The sequence below is a fragment of the Pinus tabuliformis genome, chromosome 9 (assembly GCF_031772625.1).
Source record: "Pinus tabuliformis cultivar Carrire ecotype Pingquan chromosome 9, CPIR1, whole genome shotgun sequence".
NCBI lineage: Eukaryota > Viridiplantae > Streptophyta > Pinopsida > Pinales > Pinaceae > Pinus > Pinus tabuliformis.
In genome coordinates this window covers 195,824,859-195,840,409 of record NC_142307.1, presented here as the reverse complement: position 1 = coordinate 195,840,409, position 15,551 = coordinate 195,824,859, and the positions used below count along the sequence as shown (strand labels likewise).

General features: G+C 39.6%; 1 long non-coding RNA gene across 1 annotated transcript; it reads right to left on the bottom strand.

Annotated features, from left to right (window-relative positions):
• Positions 1–1,051: 1,051 nt before the first annotated feature.
• LOC149147813 (uncharacterized) lies at positions 1,052–1,749 on the bottom strand. The gene is made up of 2 exons (XR_016262269.1): positions 1,488–1,749; positions 1,052–1,345 (listed from the first exon to the last, which is right to left on the bottom strand). It is a non-coding gene; the product is annotated as an uncharacterized LOC149147813 (long non-coding RNA).
• Between the last annotated feature and the right edge of the window lie 13,802 nt (positions 1,750–15,551).

The window sequence follows — 15,551 nt, the reverse complement described above, 5'->3', positions numbered from 1 at the left end:
GAGTGGTTAACTGTCTGGGTGATTGACATGTGGTTATGAACAGGTGTTGGAACCTGTGTTTTCTTTTTATTATTTAAGTTATTTTCATTTACTGTTAAGTTACACAAGGACAATCAGATTAGGAGCATAAACTTTTTCTGTAGTTAATTAATTAGCTAGCTGTTTACTTTTTGTTTACAAGAAAAAAGAACTGACAAAATAAGTTAGGTACATTCGGTTGACAGTTTCAACTGAATCTTGGAAACTGAATCTCAATTGTAATATTTAAACAACCATGCAAACAGGTGAGGGGTTCGATTTCTTCCCTCAAGATAACAGAGAAAAATAGATAATCTGGAAAACAAGAATAGAAACCAGAAATTATCTGTCTGCCAAGACCTGTAGACTATCTTAGTCATTTTTTCTTTATACTGAGAAATTACGTGTGAAATTTTCAGTTCGAATGATATGTAACAGCCATGTGTGCATGATGATTAAAAATGATACATATGAGAATTGGAATCTATTGAATGTGTGACAGTGTGTGGAAAAGAAACAGAAATTTGTTTTTTTTCTCCTTGTGTTACTTATTGACAGGAACAGAGTAACGGAGCGAGGTCTACAACCATATAACATACGGAATAATTTGCTATTCGACACAGTCAGGAAAACCAGAAGGAGCATTCTACTAATTACCAGGTGAGTCCATGTCGCGCTGAAGCAAATATAATTTTCTTTCACAAATCTACGAAAAGCATTCTTGCTTATTTTATAAAAGAACAGAGTTCATCCAGAGTAACAAACAGGAAGGACGAATATATTACATAACCCGAGTCAGGGTTCGAAAAACTAGTGAAACCACCTAGTTGAACAAAGAAACCTATGAACATCTAAAACATAGCGACTTTCCATTCCTGTGAAAGACTTGCAGCCTACAGGCGCAACGAAACAATAGAATCGATAGACAGGAACTTTGAGCATAGGACCAGACACGGGACTGAAGGGGAAAGCAACCCTACCGTAGGGTTTGAAATTCAACAAGAACGAGCCGGGGTTCCAACTGACAGAGGGAACCTGCACAGAAACAAACAACAACAAATCAGCACGGATTAACAGGAATCGATAGCAAAGGAAGAACGAATAAACTGTGAAACAGTTAGAGTTAAATATTTGGAGTGAAACTCACCAAGAAGCTGGGAAAAACAAGAAAAGCCAGGGTTTCGAGAAGCCATGATTCCTGCTCACAAAGGGGCAGCGAAGGTTAGAATGGCGGAGTAAAGCGGCGAGGTTTGAAACTGGAGGAGGAGAATACCTGTTCGTCTCCATAGACTGCCCCGTCGATAAGCAAAGCTCGGATTGGGCGTGCCTGTAAAAGGAATCGACAGTTGGTCGAAGTTAGCCACAAGAAACCTCACCAAAGAACAGAAAGCATAGCTAGAGGCGTTTGAAACGAGAAGAAACCTGAAGGTTGTCACCGGAAGCAATTGAATACACAGGAGGAAGCTTACCATTGCTGGAGGAAATGCGCGGGTTTGCACAGACCATCTCGCCCGATTCAGAAAACCAGTGACAAGTTCCAAAACCCTCCCAACACATTGTCGGTCGGCATAACAAAGCAAAGAACGCCAGAGCAGAAGTTACAAACAGGGAAAGAGCACATAACCCGGAGCGCATTGAATACCCAGACCTCGAATGGAGAAACGTTTAATGTGAAGTCAGTTGCCGCGAAAACCAAAGGTCGGATGTACATCCACTTTATTAATTGTTGTTGACGTGTAATAAACCACGAGCCAATCACAGTTGGAGTCCACACAGCGGAGTTGGCAGCCCCGTGGACAAAGGTTTAATTTATGATTGTTTTAAATTGAATTATATTGTGTGGTGTCAAGTTATCCGAAGGTCTTTTTAAGGGCTTTCGTCAAATTGGTATCAGAGCCGGTTGCAGGGAACAGAAATAAAATGGAGGTTGGCAGGAGAGGAAGAGGGAGAGGAAGAGCCATTCGCAGAGCAGCGGAAGACGGACTGAGGGAAGAAATTCGGGTCTTACATGAAAGATTAGCAGCGGTAGAAGCCGGGGAAAGAAGGAACCCCGCAGATGACAGTGATGAAGATGTGGCAGAACCGGAAGATGAGTTCGAAGGGGTGACACCTGAGCTCCGGTTGTTGAAATCGGTTTTGCTGTCCAGTCATAAGCCAAAACATGAACTGTCCACTTATGATGGGAGTCTGTCGGCGGACGTGTTGCTGGACTGGTTGAGTGAAGTAAAGAAATACTTTGAATTTGAGGAAACCAGTGAGGACAAGCAGGTGAAGTTCGTTGCCACGAAGCTGAAAGGACACGCATCCTTGTGGTGGGACAGCATTCAGGCAGAAAGAAAAAGGTTACATAAACAGCCTATAAAGAAGTGGGCCAGAATGGAGGCAAAACTGAAAGAGAAATTTCTACCAAAAGACTACCAGATTATGCTGTACAGACAGGTACAGAATTTGAGGCAGAGAGGAATGACGATTAAAGAGTATACTGAAGAGTTTTACAAATTGAATCTGAGAGCAGGGTATGTGGAGGATACCCCCGAGAAGACAGCAAGGTTTGTGAATGGACTGAGAGGGGAGATATTGGATGAAATTGGTGTTCTCTCCCCCAGAACTTTGGACGAAGCATATCAGTTTGCTTTGAAGGCAGAAGAAAAAATAAACAGGAAGCAGAATGCCAGAAGAGGAGGTGGATCTGGCAGAGGAAAGGGAAAGACCTTTGGGCGGGGCAGAGGTACAGGTTCCAGTGAAGAAGGTAGTGGTTCCAAGTCTGCAGGAACAACAGAAAAGGACAACAGCACTAGAGGGGGACGACCAGCCCAGCGAGGGCGAGGAAATGGTCGGGGCAGAGGGACTGTCCAGTGCTATCGGTGCCACAAGTGGGGGCACAAATCGTATGAATGTCTTGAAGGTGAACCAACAGGTGGAAGAGGAGCCTATGTTGCCCAGCCAGAGGAGGCAGAGACACCGCCACAGGAAGTAGAGAATGCACCGGAAACCGGTGAAGCATTGGTGCTAAATAAAGTGTTGTTGAAACCAGCAAAGGAGGTGGTGGACCCGGATCAACGCAAAGCTTTGTTCCGGACAGTATGCAAGTCACATGGGAAGTGTTGCAAGCTGATTGTTGACAGCGGGAGTACGGATAATCTGGTGGCCACAGAAATGGTAGAGAAGCTGGGATTGAAAAAGCTGAAACATCCCACACCTTACAAAGTGTCGTGGCTGCAAAAGGGACATCAACTATTGGTTGATGAACAGTGCGAGGTGGAGTTCCAGATTAGCAGGTATAAGGACAAGATTGTTTGTGATGTTATGCCAATGGATGTCTGCCATATCCTACTAGGAAGGCCTTGGCAGTTTGACAGGAAGGTAATTCATGATGGAAAAACTAACTGTTATAAGTTTGTTAAAGATGGAATCAAGCATACACTTGTACCCATCAAAGAGGAAGGTACAGCGGAAGCCAGTGGGGTAAAAGCACTACTGCTGGGAGGAAAAGAGTTCTTAAAACAGATAGAGGACAGTGATGTGAATTTTGCTGTGGTAAGGAGACCAAGGACAGTGGTACTGCACACTCAGATTTCGGATTTACCAGAGGAGATACAACAGATGTTACAGGAATTTGGAGATATTGTAGTGGATGATCTTCCGGACGAATTACCTCCCAAGAGAGGCATCAGTCACTGTATTGATTTTATACCTGGGGCGAGTTTACCAAATAAAGCAGCTTATCGTATGAGCCCGAAGGATCATGAGGAAATCCGGAAACAGGTGCAGGAATTGCTTGACAAAGGGCTGATCAGAGAGAGCATGAGCCCTTGTGCAGTCCCAACGGTGTTAGCCCCAAAAAAAGGTGGTGAATGGCGGATGTGTACAGATTCGAGAGCCATCAACAAGATTACGATTAGGTACAGGTTTCCATTACCGAGAATGGATGACATGATGGACTGTTTGAGTGGGGCAGCCTATTTTTCGAAGATTGATTTGAAGAGTGGTTATCACCAGATTCGAATCCGGGAGGGGGATGAGTGGAAGACAGCTTTCAAGACAAATGAAGGGCTGTATGAATGGTTGGTGATGCCATTCGGGTTAAGCAACGCACCCAGTACGTTCATGCGACTGATGAATGAAGTACTTAAGGAGTTTATAGGGAAATTTGTGATTGTCTATTTAGACGATATATTGATTTTTAGTAAAACGGAGGAGGAACATTTCCGACATGTGCAGAGTGTCTTGAGAAGTTTACAGCAGAACAAGCTGCTGATAAACCTGAAAAAGTGTACTTTCTTTCAGAAAGAACTAGTTTATTTGGGGTTTGTAATTGCAGAAAATGAATTGAAGATGGATCCGGAAAAGATTGCAGCAATCGTAAGCTGGCCATCTCCGAAGAACTTGTTCGAAGTTCGAAGTTTTCATGGTTTAGCAAGCTTCTACAGGAAGTTTATCAGGAATTTTAGCGGGATCTGTGCACCTATGTTGGACACAATTAAGAAGGCAAATCAGCCTTTTTGCTGGACTGAAGCAGCAGAAAGCAGTTTTCAAACTTTGAAGAAAAAGATCACTGAGAGGCCGGTTTTGAGGTTGCCGGATTTCAACAAACTTTTCCAAGTTCGCTGTGATGCCAGCGGTACAGCCATTGGAGCAGTACTTAGTCAGGAGGACAGACCGGTAGCTTATTTTAGTGAGAAGTTGAATGACAGCAGGCAGAAGTATTCGTCTTACGACAAGGAATTTTATGCGGTTGTTCAAGCCTTGAAGCATTGGAGGCACTATTTGTTAGGAAATGAATTTGTATTGTTTTCTGACAATTCTGCTTTGCAGTATGTTATGCAGCAGCACAAGTTGAACCACAAACATGCATAGTGGGTGGAATATATGCAGAGTTTCACCTTTGTGTTGAAACATATCAGCGGACAGTCTAACAAGGTAGCAGATGCATTGAGCAGAAGAGTTTTACTCTTGCAGGAGAGCATGGTGCAGGTGCTGGGTTTTGAGCACTTGAGAGATCTATATCAATCAGATGCAGAATTTAAGGAGGCCTATGAGGCTTGTCAAAATCCCCTGTTAAGGAATAGTAGTCCGTGGTTGGATTACAATCTACAGGAGGGATTACTGTTTAAGGGAGGACAGTTGTGTATTCCCGATTGTTCAATGCGGGAAAACATTGTCAGGGAGAAGCATAGTGGGGGTCTAGCCGGACATTTCGGTATAGACAAAACAATTTCACAGGTTGAGCATTTTTATTTTTGGCCGAAATTGCGACGTGACGTGCAGAGATACGTGAGCAGGTGCAAAACGTGTCAATTAGCGAAGGGCCACAGCCAGAATGCAAGCCTTTATATGCCACTGCCCATCCCAAGCAGACCATGGGATTCGGTCAGCCTGGACTTTGTCTTGGGATTACCAAAAACTCAGCGAGGCTTCGATTCAGTGATGGTGGTGGTAGACCGGTTTTCGAAAATGGCACATTTTATACCTTGCAGGAAAACCAGTGACGCTACTCACGTAGCACACTTGTTTTTCACGGAGATTGTTAGATTACATGGTCTACCGAAGTCCGTCGTTTCCGACAGGGATGTAAGGTTCACCGGACATTTTTGGCGAACCCTGTGGAAGAAGTTGGACACGCAGTTGCAGTTCAGCTCCGCTTACCACCCACAGACTGATGGACAAACTGAAGTGGTGAACAGGAGCTTGGGAAACCTGCTGCGGAGTTTAATTGGCGAAAATTCACGGATGTGGGACCGCGTGCTTGCTCAGGCAGAGTTCGCGTACAACGATTCTCCGAATCGCAGCACGGGTTACAGTCCCTTCCAGATTTTGTATGGCATGCATCCTCGCGGAGTGCATGAGTTACGAGATCTGGGAAAACTCGAAAAACGTAGTGCTGACGGGGAAGACTTTGCCCAAGCAATGAGCGACTTACAGGAACAAGTGAAGTTGAAGCTACAGGACAGCAGTCAAAAATACAAGCAGCGAGCTGATTCAAGAAGACGGGAAGTTCAATTTAATGTTGGGGATGAAGTCCTCGCACATTTGCGCAAGGAACGTTTTCCAAAACGGGAATATAATAAGCTGAAATATAAAAAGATTGGACCCTGTAAAATCATTCGCAAATTTTCTGCAAATGCATATGAACTGCAGTTGCCACCAGGCATAGGAATCTCGCCTATCTTTAACGTGGCGGATCTATTTCCTTATGTGGCTGATCCTACAGATAACACAACAGTGAGTCCAACACGGGACACGGAATACGATGGAAGTTCTTGGATGAGACAGATGCCCTTGGCACAGCCCCTTAAGATCGAGAGTATTCTCGACACAGAGGTAGCCAAACGCACACGTAGGAAGGAATATCTGCGATATTTAGTCAAGTGGAAGAACCGTCCAATTGAGGATAGTTCGTGGCTTGACGCGACACAGATTCGGAAGGCAGGTTTTTCAGTCGAGGATCTCATGGAGCGGAGCCATGACTTTTTGCCACCCCGGGAGCCTGATGCAGGAGCATCCAGCTCAGAAGAGGCAGAGAGTGGTTAACTGTCTGGGTGATTGACATGTGGTTATGAACAGGTGTTGGACCCTGTGTTTTCTTTTTATTATTTAAGTTATTTTCATTTACTGTTAAGTTACACAAGGACAATCAGATTAGGAGCATAAACTTTTTCTGTAGTTAATTAATTAGCTAGCTGTTTACTTTTTGTTTATAAGAAAAAAGAACTGACAAAATAAGTTAGGTACATTCGGTTGACAGTTTCAACTGAATCTTGGAAACTGAATTTCAATTGTAATATTTAAACAACCATGCAAACAGGTGAGGGGTTCGATTTTCTTCCCTCAAGATAACAGAGAAAAATAGATAATCTGGAAAACAAGAATAGAAACCAGAAATTATCTGTCTGCCAAGACCTGTAGACTATCTTAGTCATTTTTTTCTTTATACTGAGAAATTACGTGTGAAATTTTCAGTTCGAATGATATGTAATAGCCATGTGTGCATGATGATTAAAAATGATACATATGAGAATTGGAATCTATTGAATGTGTGACAGTGTGTGGAAAAGAAACAGAAATTTGTTTTTTCTCCTTGTGTTACTTATTGACAGGAACAGAGTAACGGAGCGAAGTCTACAACCATATAACATACGGAATAATTTGCTATTCGACACAGTCAGGAAAACCAGAAGGAGCATTCTACTAATTACCAGGTGAGTCCATGTCGCGCTGAAGCAAATATAATTTTCTTTCACAAATCTACGAAAAGCATTCTTGCTTATTTTATAAAAGAACAGAGTTCATCCAGAGTAACAAACAGGAAGGACGAATATATTACATAACCCGAGTCAGGGTTCGAAAAACTAGTGAAACCACCTAGTTGAACAAAGAAACCTATGAACATCTAAAACATAGCGACTTTCCATTCATGTGAAAGACTTGCAGCCTACAGGCGCAACGAAACAATAGAATCGATAGACAGGAACTCTGAGCATAGGACCAGACACGGGACTGAAGGGGAAAGCAACCCTACCGTAGGGTTTGAAGTTCAGCAAGAACGAGCTGGGGTTCCAACTGACAGAGGGAACCTGCACAGAAACAAACAACAACAAATCAGCACGGATTAACAGGAATCGATAGCAAAGGAAGAACGAATAAACTGTGAAACAGTTAGAGTTAAATATTTGGAGTGAAACTCACCAAGAAGCTGGGAAAAACAAGAAAAGCCAGGGTTTCGAGAAGCCATGATTCCTGCTCACAAAGGGGCAGTGAAGGTTAGAATGGCGGAGTAAAGCGGCGAGGTTTGAAACTGGAGGAGGAGAATACCTGTTCGTCTCCGTAGACTGCCCCGTCGATAAGCAAAGCTCGAATTGGGCGTGCCTGTAAAAGGAATCGACAGTTGGTCGAAGTTAGCCATAAGAAACCTCACCAAAGAACAGAAAGCATAGCTAGAGGCGTTTGAAACGAGAAGAAACCTGAAGGTTGTCACCGGAAGCAATTGAATACACAGGAGGAAGCTTACCATTGCTGGAGGAAATGCGCAGGTTTGCACAGACCATCTCGCCCGATTCAGAAAACCAGTGACAAGTTCCAAAACCCTCCCAACACATTGTCGGTCGGCATAACAAAGCAAAGAACGCCAGAGCAGAAGTTACAAACAGGGAAAGAGCACATAACCCGGAGCGCATTGAATACCCAGACCTCGAATGGAGAAACGTTTAATGTGAAGTCAGTTGTCGCGAAAACCAAAGGTCGGATGTACATCCACTTTATTAATTGTTGTTGACGTGTAATAAACCACGAGCCAAGCACAGTTGGAGTCCACACAGCGGAGTTGGCAGCCCCGTGGACAAAGGTTTAATTTATGATTGTTTTAAATTGAATTATATTGTGTGGTGTCAAGTTATCCGAAGGTCTTTTTAAGGGCTTTCGTCACTAGCTCTGAATGTTGCTCGCACCAGTGGGCTTGTTTGATTCAATTGATTCAACGGCCGACCTTTAGGTGTCCTTATCATGTCTCCACGGTTCCCCTAATCTGCCTGCTGTGCGCATAGGTTTAATAGCTGATTCTTTCTCTGGTCCGATGTTGATTACTGCTCAGTGTGGAGATTCTACTTTGCATTTTCTCACTCAAACGATGAGTGGCTATTTGCAATTCCAAAGTAAATAAATCTAGCAACAATGGTTGGCTTATCTGACGGGGCAAACTCTTTAGACATTGTATTATAAACATATACATGTCATTTACTAATGAAAATAGTAAATGACAATATAGAGACACTAATGACACAAACGTAAAAATGTTTGTTATTAATGAAAATGATAATTTAGGGAGTTGCACAGAAGCAAGATCGTTTTTCTGAACGAAAATGACAATATAGATACACTAATGACAAACAAACTAATTAAAATGACAATTTAGGGATTTGCATATAAGCCAGTTTTTGGTTGTTGATTTGCATAGAAACCAGTTTTTTTTCAAATAAGAGATCCAATTTAGTGAGTTGCACTGTAAAGTTGGTTTTTCCCTTTTTCCAGATAAGAGATCCTTAGAAAGATGTAAAGCGCTAGAAACGTGACCACCAAAAGAAGTAACAAGATGACCACCAAAAGCACAACTTATTCTAAAACCAAGATTGCTAGGTAGATAAATCTCAACAAGGGCATCTTTATGGTTTTTACTACCAAAGGAAATTATCTTTGTTAATGCCATATGATATGATGACCTCAAATGCAAGAAATATTGTCGTCAACCCTACGATGAGAATGAATGCATAAACAGATTTGTTCATCCACGGATAGAAGGGAAGATAATTGGATTAATAATTAGTATTTAAGTTTTTAAAGGTGTTTAGAAAATTAAATAATTAGTGAATAGAATTGGATTAATAATTAGTGTTTATGTTGGGAAAGGGAAGAGCGACAGGGTTGCTTTATAACCCCAATGAAATAATAGAAATAAGGTTCACATGGGGACTTGGGAATGTTACGAATAATCAAGCTAAAGCCTTGTCATTCTAGCAAGGACTTAATATCGTTATATCCAAAAGTCTATGGTAACTAAATATAGTTGAAGATTCATTGATTGTTATCCAAAGGTGTTCCAAGCTCAGGCATCTAAAAGACTCTAAACTTCTTTCTATGTTCCTAAAGATAGGGATCCTTTTAAGCAATTTAGAAGATTATACTTTTTTCCATGTAAAATGAGAGAACAATACAGAGGCAGATAGCCAAGCCAATAGAGGCAGTGCCTTAGATTAACCAATTTAATATAAGCTTTAATAAAATTGTTACTATAAAATTAACTATAAATAAAAAAAATTAAAATTGTTACAATAAAATTAATTATAAATAAATAAAATTATTCCATCATTGATGAAAGGTTTATATTGAAATCATTTGAAATGTGAATTTGCTTTGTTCCATCATTGATGCGAGGTTTACTATGAAATATTTTTCAATAAAAAGATACTAGTTTATCAAGGAAAAATGTTATGGAAAAAAATTATATGTTAAAAAACAAAAAATGTAAGAAAAAAATTGAAATTATATATATATATATATATATATATATATAATTCAAAACAAAAACCAAATAGTAATATTACTATAACATGGAATTTACAATATAATGATATTTTCAATATTGCTCACAAATTTTTGTGGAATATAGTACAAACCTTTAATTCTAGTGTTGAGATTTTCTGTTAATTAAATTTGGAAAAAAATCTCATGAATGTGACAACAATAGGATTTGTTGCTAAATTAACTCCATTTTTCCTGATGAGGATTTATGGCATCCTATATTTGTTGTGAGTGAATTTATGACTCAGTTTTCTACTCCTAGCTATTAAAATGTAAGCCCGTAGAGGATATGGGTTATGAGAGGGTGTGAGGAATTATGTTGTTGTAATCTCCTGTTGAGTAATAAGATTGTCGATGCCTCTGTTTGGTGGATGTAGCCTAGATTGGTTGGGTGAACCACGTTAAAGTCTCTGTGTCTTCATGTTAGTTTATGTTGTGTATGCTTATTTAGTTTCCACTGTGAGTTTTTTGCTCTTACAATTGGTATCAGAGCAATGTTGTTGAGCTCGTACATGCATGGCGTCTGTTGCCTGTGCCTGAGCGGCTGAGAAGCCAAGTCTGCTACGTGTGACAGAGACGCCGTCGGTGACTCTAGATCAAGCAAATACTAGTGGTCGTGGACTGTCAGACCGCGGAACGGTGGACTACGAGCCTGGCAACGGTGGACTGCGAGCCTCGCAGCGTTGGACTGCGAGCCTGGCAGCGAGTGCGGTGGACTACGAACCTGGCAGCGAGTGCGATGGACTGCGAGCCTGGCAGCATTGAACGATGGTGAACTGCCATTAAAACAAAATTCGGTTTGCAAGTGTTTAACGGCTTTTTCAAGTTTTTTGTTTTTTGACATCGATTATTAACATGGCGTTGAACTGTTGAATGTCGTTGAACGGTTGACACCAATTATTAAAATGCCCTTGAACTGTTGAAATGTTTTGGAACGTGGTTTTTGAAATTGGTCTTTAAAAAGGACAAAATCGTTTTTCAAATGGTTGCCTTTGTACATGAAATCAAAAGGTCGATTTGAAGTTTTTATGAAATGCCTTTTGTTTTTACAAAACAAAAGATACGATTTGTATGGGTTGTATCATATATGATATTATATTTATATCATATTTTGTTTTTTAAATTGTAATATGCCATGACATTAAAAGGCAAAGGCATTTTATTGATGAAGGGCAGTTTTTAAATAAAAACTTCATTTATTAAAAGTTGCAATTGGAGATTTTGTGTGACACAACATGGCAAAAACTCAAAGTGCTCGATTTGAGATCAAGAAGTTCAATGGCAAAAACAATTTCGAGATCTAGAAAGTAAAGATGTATGATCTACTCGTGCAACAAGGCGTGGCGAAGGCACTGTTGGGAAAAGCTAAACAACCTTACACCATGACAGATGATGAATGGAGTGACTTGGATGAAAGAGCACTGAGCGGCATTCGACTGTGTTTGGCGGGTGATGTTTTGTTTAACATCGTGTCAGAGAAAAGTGCTGCTGGTTTGTGGACAAAGCTTCAAAAGCTGTACATGACCAAATCCTTAACCAATAGGATTCTTCTGAAGCGACAATTGTACAGGTTGCGCATGAAGGAAGGTACATCCATTACTGATCATTTGAATACCTTTAATACTCTCCTGGTGCAGTTAGAAAGTATAGAAGTAACATTTGAATAAGAAGATAAAGCTATAACTTTATTATGCTCATTGCCTAAGTCATGGGATCATTTTTTTACTTCTATAAGTCTTAGTTCATCAAAAACCCTTGAATTTGATGATGTTTTTGGAGCTTTGTTGTCCGAAAAAACAAGGAAGAGATCAAATTCAGAAACCTCTACATCAGAAGCAATGATGGTCAGAGGTCGTTCTGAAGAAAGACGCTTCAGTAAGCACAACAACTCGTGTTCAAAATCGAAAGGGAAGAAGAGTAAGGTAAAGTGTTGGTTTTGTGGCAAATCGGGACATTTGAAGAAGGACTGTTGGAAGAGACAACAAACATCCAAAGAAGATTCTTCGACAGAGAAGAAGGAAGCAAACACGACAGATACAGGTTCGACATCCATTTCAGGTATGAGTGATGAAGTGTTATCAGTTAGTTTGTCTAATCATGATCAACATTGTCTGTTAGATTCTGGTGCATCAAATCACATGTGCATTCATAGAGAATGGTTTAAAACTTATAAATCAATCAATGATGGAGTAATTTACATGGGAAATGATATCACATGTAACATTGTGGGAATTGGAAGCATCCAGCTTAAAATGTTTGATGGGACAAATAAAATTCTAACTGATGTAAGACATGTACCTGAACTAAAAAAAAACCTCATTTCACTAGGATTACTAGACACTAATGGATATAAAACCTTTATTCAAGGTGGAGTAATGAAAGTTTATAAAGGAATTTTACTAGTAATGAAAGCAAAGAAGGTTGGAAATCTTTTTGAGTTAGAAGGAAGAATAGAATCAGTTCATGCTCTTACAGTATTTGAAAATGACAGTAATTCTATTCATTTATGGCATCAAAGGTTGGGCCATATGAGTGAAAGAGATTTAAAGATTTTATCTGATCGTAAATTACTTCCTAGTTTAAAGTCTGTTAAGTTAGATTTCTGCAAACATTGTATATATGGGAAACAAAGCAAGCAGAAGTTTAAAACTGGAAAACATACTAGTAAGGGAATCCTTGATTATATCCATTCTGATGTTTGGGGTCCATCTCCTACAACCTCATATGGAGGATCGTCATATTTTGTATCTTTTATTGATGATTTCTCTAGAAAAGTGTGGGTCTACATGTTAAAGAAGAAGTCTGATGTATTCACAGTTTTCAAACAGTTTAGAGCATTAGTTGCAAACATCACTGGAAGAACCATTAAATTCTTAAGAACTGACAATGGTGGTGAGTTTACTTCAAAAGAATTTGATAATTATTGCAAAGACGCTGGGATCGAAAGACATAAAACCACTGTATATACTCCTCAGCAAAATGGAGTTGTTGAACGCATGAACATGACTCTTTTAGAGAGAGAAAGAAGTATGCTTAGTAACGCAAATTTGCAGAAGGAATTGTGGACAGAAGTGGTTTCTACAGCTTGTTATTTGATAAATCGATCACCATCAACTGCAATAGGATGCAAAATTCCTCAAGAGGTATGGAAAGGTCATCCTTGTGATTATTCTAAACTGAAAGTTTTTGGTTGTGATGCATATGCTCTAGTTCCGAAACATCAGCGTTTTAAATTAGATCCTAAATCAAATCAATATATCTTTGTTGGATATGGTGATGGGACTAAGGGATACAGATTGTGGGATCCTACTACTCACAAGATCATCATTAACAGAGATGTTAAATTTAATGAATCTTCACTTGAAAATCCAAATGTAGATGATAAATTGAAACAGGATAATGTATCTAAGCTTCAACACATTCAGTTTGAAACCAGTTCAAATACTGATGATAGTCAAGATGAACACGTTTCAGATGCAGATCATGAACAAGTTTCAGATGCGTACCATGAACATGTTTCAGATGCGGATCATGAAGAAGTTCCTACAGATAATAATAAGCAAATTGTGGAAGTACTAGAAACATCTTTAAGGAGGTCCACAAGAATGAAACGTCCTCCTAAAAGGTATGATGATTATGTTACTTCAATTGCTTTAACCGCTAATGATGATGAACCTTTGTGCTATCAGGAAGGTGTAGAAGGTTCTAAAAGTGAAAAGTGGAAAGAAGCTATGAAGGACGAGATTATGGCATTAGTCAAGAATGCCACATGGGATCTGGTAGAACTTCCTAAAGATAGAAAAACTGTGGGATGTAAATGGGTTTACAAATTGAAAAGGGGTGTTGATGATACAGAGGACGGGTACAAAGCAAGGCTGGTCGCAAAAGGTTTTTCTCAGAAAGCAGGCATTGATTTTCATGAGATATTTTCACCAGTTGTAAAAATTGTTTCAATTCGAATTGTATTTGCATTAGTTGTTTTACTTGATTTAGAATTACAGCAACTAGATGTTAAAACTTCATTTTTACATGGAAATTTAGATGAGGAGATTTACATGGAACAACCGGAAGGGTTTGTTCAAAATCACAACAAGAAATTTGTTTGCAGGCTCAAGAAATCATTGTATGGTCTGAAGCAGTTGCCTCGACAATGGTACAAGAAATTTGATTCTTTCATGATGAGTCAAAATTATATAAGAAGTGAATATGATCACTCTATTTACTTTAATAAATTAAGTAATGGAATGTTCATTATCTTAGTGTTATATGTTGACTATATGCTTTTAGCAAGCAAAAGCATAATAGAGATCAATAGGTTAAAGGCTCAGATGGCTAGGACATTTGATATGAAAGATCTAGGAGCAGCAAGATAGATTTTGGGCATGGAGATTTTCAGAGACAGGAGCAATGGTAAGTTGTGGCTATCACAACAGAAGTATATTGAGAAAATACTCTTGAGGTTTGGTATGAACAATGTGAAGCCTGTTTCAGTCCCTTTAGCTTCCCATTTTAAGCTTTCTTCAAGTTTATGTCCTAATACAAATGAAGAAAAAGAATATATATCTCGAATTCCATATGCAAATGTAGTAGGTTGTTTGATGTATGCGATGGTTTGTACTCGACCAGATATTTCACATGCACTTGGGGTTGTTAGCAGGTATATGGAAAATCCATGAAAAGAACACTAGTCAGCAGTAAAATGGGTGCTTCGGTATCTGAGAGGCACCAGTGATTACTGTATCACTTATAACAGGAGTAGTGAATTTGTTTGCGGATATGTTGATTCTGATTTTGCAGGTGATTTGGATAAGAGAAGGTCAACATCAGGGTATATCTTTACTCTTGCAGGTGGCGCTATTAGCTGGATGTCAAAGCTACAGAACATTGTTGCTTTATCCACTACTGAAGCAGAATACATAGCTGCTTCACATGCTTGCAAAGAAGCGATTTGGTTGAAAGGTTTGTTTGGTGAGTTTGGTAGGTTAGAGGACAACATTAAGTTATTTTTTGATAGTCAAAGTGCAATTCATTTGGCTAAGAATCCGGCCTATCATAGTAAATCAAAGCATATACCTATCAAGTACCATTCTGTAAGACAGGTTGTCACTGAAAGAGGCGTCTCTCTTGAAAAAGTGCATACAAAGGAATACTCTGCAGACATGTTCACAAAACCAGTTTTGTTAGAGAAGCTACGTTGGTATCTGCTTCTCTTGGCTTGCAGAAAAGATAAAATAATAATAGAACAGGGTATCAGGATAATTGTTGTCAAGGTGGAGATTGTTGAGATTTTCTGTTAATTAAATTTGGAAAAAATCTCATGAATGTGACAACAATAGAATTTGTTGCTAAATTAACTCCATTTTTCCTGATGGGGAGTTATGGCATCCTATATTTGTTATGAGTGAAATTATGATTCAGTTTTCTACTCCCAGCGATAAAAAAATAAGCCCGTAGAGGATATG